This window comes from Carettochelys insculpta, unplaced genomic scaffold (assembly GCF_033958435.1).
Source record: "Carettochelys insculpta isolate YL-2023 unplaced genomic scaffold, ASM3395843v1 scaffold_0093, whole genome shotgun sequence".
In the NCBI taxonomy this organism is placed as follows: domain Eukaryota; kingdom Metazoa; phylum Chordata; order Testudines; family Carettochelyidae; genus Carettochelys; species Carettochelys insculpta.
In genome coordinates this window covers 7,501-12,500 of record NW_027439130.1, presented here as the reverse complement: position 1 = coordinate 12,500, position 5,000 = coordinate 7,501, and the positions used below count along the sequence as shown (strand labels likewise).

The following is a 5,000-nucleotide window of genomic DNA, read 5'->3' as shown; positions in this document are numbered from 1 at the left end:
TCTCAACAACCTCCACCCACGGTCCCCCTCCACCGGGCTTAATAGTCCACAACCGAGACCCAGGGCCTTCCCCGCTCTCAACAACCTCCACCCACGGTCCCCCTCCACCGGGCTTAATAGTCCACAACCGGGTCCCAGGGCCTTCCCCGCTCTCAACAACCTCCACCCACGGTCCCCCTCCACCGGGCTTAATAGTCCACAACCGGGACCCAGGGCCTTCCCCGCTCTCAACAACCTCCACCCACGGTCCCCCTCCACCGGGCTTAATAGTCCACAACCGGGACCCAGGGCCTTCCCCGCTCTCAACAACCTCCACCCACGGTCCCCCTCCACCGGGCTTAATAGTCCACAACCGGGTCCCAGGGCCTTCCCCGCTCTCAACAACCTCCACCCACGGTCCCCCTCCACCGGGCTTAATAGTCCACAACCGGGACCCAGGGCCTTCCCCGCTCTCAACAACCTCCACCCACGGTCCCCCTCCACCGGGCTTAATAGTCCACAACCGGGTCCCAGGGCCTTCCCCGCTCTCAACAACCTCCACCCACGGTCCCCCTCCACCGGGCTTAATAGTCCACAACCGAGACCCAGGGCCTTCCCCGCTCTCAACAACCTCCACCCACGGTCCCCCTCCACCGGGCTTAATAGTCCACAACCGGGTCCCAGGGCCTTCCCCGCTCTCAACAACCTCCACCCACGGTCCCCCTCCACCGGGCTTAATAGTCCACAACCGGGACCCAGGGCCTTCCCCGCTCTCAACAACCTCCACCCACGGTCCCCCTCCACCGGGCTTAATAGTCCACAACCGAGACCCAGGGCCTTCCCCGCTCTCAACAACCTCCACCCACGGTCCCCCTCCACCGGGCTTAATAGTCCACAACCGGGACCCAGGGCCTTCCCCGCTCTCAACAACCTCCCCCCACGGTCCCCCTCCACCGGGCTTAATAGTCCACAACCGAGACCCAGGGCCTTCCCCGCTCTCAACAACCTCCACCCACGGTCCCCCTCCACCGGGCTTAATAGTCCACAACCGGGACCCAGGGCCTTCCCCGCTCTCAACAACCTCCACCCACGGTCCCCCTCCACCGGGCTTAATAGTCCACAACCGAGACCCAGGGCCTTCCCCGCTCTCAACAACCTCCACCCACGGTCCCCCTCCACCGGGCTTAATAGTCCACAACCGGGACCCAGGGCCTTCCCCGCTCTCAACAACCTCCCCCCACGGTCCCCCTCCACCGGGCTTAATAGTCCACAACCGAGACCCAGGGCCTTCCCCGCTCTCAACAACCTCCACCCACGGTCCCCCAAGACGCACGTTCCAAGCCTTAACCCTCAGACCATCCACCCCCCGGGCGGGACCCCACACCCACCTGACCCCAACTCACTCCCACCAAAAACACCACCACCGCCACCGCCTCAACGGCCTGCCCCACCCAGCACTCCCACACACACACCTGCCCCACCAACGCTCCACACACGCTTTCTTCCCTCTCCCCGACCCGACCCAAGCCATCGCACCGCACCGGGTGAGGGCCTAAGCTTCCTCGCCCGCCCCCCCGCCCCCGACACGCAGGCAGGCAGAGGGAAAGGCCTCAGCGCCCCCCAGGACCGTCGCGCCGCCTTGGCCTCACGGCTTCCCTGCTCCCGCACGGCAGACACACGCCCCGCTCTACCCCCGCTGGGGCCAAAAGCTGCCTACGGCACCTGGGATTCCCAGGCGGTCACCCATCCAGGTACTAGCCAGGCCCGGGACGGTTTACCTTCCGAGATCGGACGAGATCGGGGGCATTCGGTCCGGTATGGCCGTAGGCCCCCGCCTCCCCGGGCTTTAGCGTCAGCAGCCTGGCCTCAGTCAGCCGGGCCCAAACAATTAACCCGGAGGCCGGGCCGAGGGAAAACTTCCTCCGAGCCGGCCCAAGGGGAAGGGAGGACGAGGACGCCGGGCCCGGGAGGTGACAGGACGTGCACGTCAGACCCGGGAAGCTGTGCGCCCCGAGGTTAACCCCCGGGCCGGGGCGGGGAGAGAAAAATGTTCTAAGTCCGGTAGGGACAGCAGGTCAACCCCGGTCCGAGGCGGGGAGAGAAATTTTCCAAGTCCGGCAGGGACAGCAGGTCAACCCCGGCCGCCGTAGCAGAGGTTGACCTGGTGTCCGATTCGCTCCCCGGGCACCAGGTCAACCTCGGGCGCTTTAGCGGAGGTTGACCTGGTGTCCGATTCGCTCCCCGGGCACCAGGTCAACCTCGGGCGCCTTAGCAGAGGTTGACCTGGTGTCCGATTCGCTCCCCGGGCACCAGGTAAACCGTGGCCGCTTTCAGCGGAGGTTGACCTGGTGGCCGATCCCCTCCTCGGGCTCCAAGTCCGGCAGGGACAGCAGGTGAACCCCGGCCGCTTTAGCAGAGGTTGACCTGGTGTCCGATTCGCTCCCCGGGCACCAGGTAAACCGTGGCCGCTTTCAGCGGAGGTTGACCTGGTGGCCGATCCCCTCCTCGGGCTCCAAGTCCGGCAGGGACAGCAGGTCAACCCCGGCCGCTTTAGCAGAGGTTGACCTGGTGTCCGATTCGCTCCCCGGGCACCAGGTAAACCGTGGCCGCTTTCAGCGGAGGTTGACCTGGTGGCCGATCCCCTCCTCGGGCTCCAAGTCCGGCAGGGACAACAGGTCAACCCCGGTTCCGGGCGGGGAGAGAAAAATTTTCTAAGTCCGGCAGGGACAGCAGGTCAACCCCGGCCGCCGTAGCAGAGGTTGACCTGGTGTCCGATTCGCTCCCCGGGCACCAGGTCAACCTCGGGCGCCTTAGCAGAGGTTGACCTGGTGTCCGATTCGCTCCCCGGGCACCAGGTAAACCGTGGCCGCTTTCAGCGGAGGTTGACCTGGTGGCCGATCCCCTCCTCGGGCTCCAAGTCCGGCAGGGACAGCAGGTGAACCCCGGCCGCTTTAGCAGAGGTTGACCTGGTGTCCGATTCGCTCCCCGGGCACCAGGTAAACCGTGGCCGCTTTCAGCGGAGGTTGACCTGGTGGCCGATCCCCTCCTCGGGCTCCAAGTCCGGCACGGACAGCAGGTCAACCCCGGCCGCTTTAGCAGAGGTTGACCTGGTGTCCGATTCGCTCCCCGGGCACCAGGTAAACCGTGGCCGCTTTCAGCGGAGGTTGACCTGGTGGCCGATCCCCTCCTCGGGCTCCAAGTCCGGCAGGGACAGCAGGTCAACCCCGGCCGCTTTAGCAGAGGTTGACCTGGTGTCCGATTCGCTCCCCGGGCACCAGGTAAACCGTGGCCGCTTTCAGCGGAGGTTGACCTGGTGGCCGATCCCCTCCTCGGGCTCCAAGTCCGGCAGGGACAACAGGTCAACCCCGGTTCCGGGCGGGGAGAGAAAAATTTTCTAAGTCCGGCAGGGACAGCAGGTCAACCCCGGCCGCCGTAGCAGAGGTTGACCTGGTGTCCGATTCGCTCCCCGGGCACCAGGTCAACCTCGGGCGCCTTAGCAGAGGTTGACCTGGTGTCCGATTCGCTCCCCGGGCACCAGGTAAACCGTGGCCGCTTTCAGCGGAGGTTGACCTGGTGGCCGATCCCCTCCTCGGGCTCCAAGTCCGGCAGGGACAGCAGGTGAACCCCGGCCGCTTTAGCAGAGGTTGACCTGGTGTCCGATTCGCTCCCCGGGCACCAGGTAAACCGTGGCCGCTTTCAGCGGAGGTTGACCTGGTGGCCGATCCCCTCCTCGGGCTCCAAGTCCGGCACGGACAGCAGGTCAACCCCGGCCGCTTTAGCAGAGGTTGACCTGGTGTCCGATTCGCTCCCCGGGCACCAGGTAAACCGTGGCCGCTTTCAGCGGAGGTTGACCTGGTGGCCGATCCCCTCCTCGGGCTCCAAGTCCGGCAGGGACAGCAGGTCAACCCCGGCCGCTTCAGCTGAGGTTGACCTGGTGTCCGATTCGCTCCCCGGGCACCAGGTAAACCGTGGCCGCTTTCAGCGGAGGTTGACCTGGTGGCCGATCCCCTCCTGGGGCTCCAAGTCCGGCAGGGACAACAGGTCAACCCCGGTCCCAGGCGGGAGAGAAAAATTTTCTAAGTCCGGCAGGGACAACAGGTCAACCCCGGTTCCGAGCGGGAGAGAAAAATTTTCTAAGTCCGGCAGGGACAACAGGTCAACCCCGGTCCCAGGCGGCAGAGAAAAATTTTCTAAGTCCGGCAGGGACAACAGGTCAACCCCGGTCCCAGGCGGGAGAGAAAAAATTTCTAAGTCCGGCAGGGACAACAGGTCAACCCCGGTCCCAGGCTGGAGAGAAAAATTTTCTAAGTCCGGCAGGGACAGCAGGTCAACCCCGGCCGCTTTAGCAGAGGTTGACCTGGTGTCCGATTCGCTCCCCGGGCACCAGGTCAACCTCTGGCGCTTTAGCAGAGGTTGACCTGGTGTCAGATTCGCTCCCCGGGCACCAGGTCAACCTCGGTCGCTTTAGCAGAGGTTGACCTGGTGTCCGATTCGCTCCCCGGGCACCAGGTAAACCGTGGCCGCTTTCAGCGGAGGTTGACCTGGTGGCCGATCCCCTCCTGGGGCTCCAAGTCCGGCAGGGACAGCAGGTCAACCCCGGTCCCAGGCGGGGAGAGAAAAAATTTCTAAGTCCGGCAGGGACAACAGGTCAACCCCGGTCCCAGGCTGGAGAGAAAAATTTTCCAAGTCCGGCAGGGACAGCAGGTCAACCCCGGCCGCTTCAGCTGAGGTTGACCTGGTGTCCGATTCGCTCCCCGGGCACCAGGTAAACCGTGGCCGCTTTCAGCGGAGGTTTACCTGGTGGCCGATCCCCTCCTCGGGCTCCAAGTCCGGCAGGGACAACAGGTCAACCCCGGTCCCAGGCGGGAGAGAAAAATTTTCTAAGTCCGGCAGGGACAACAGGTCAACCCCGGTTCCGAGCGGGAGAGAAAAATTTTCTAAGTCCGGCAGGGACAACAGGTCAACCCCGGTCCCAGGCGGCAGAGAAAAAATTTCTAAGTCCGGCAGGGACAACAGGTCAA

At 64.6% G+C, this 5,000-nt stretch overlaps 1 non-coding gene across 1 annotated transcript; it reads right to left on the bottom strand.

Annotated features, from left to right (window-relative positions):
- Positions 1-1,689: 1,689 nt before the first annotated feature.
- LOC142006611 (5S ribosomal RNA) lies at positions 1,690-1,808 on the bottom strand. Its single transcript, XR_012643658.1, has one exon. It is a non-coding gene; the product is annotated as a 5S ribosomal RNA (ribosomal RNA).
- Between the last annotated feature and the right edge of the window lie 3,192 nt (positions 1,809-5,000).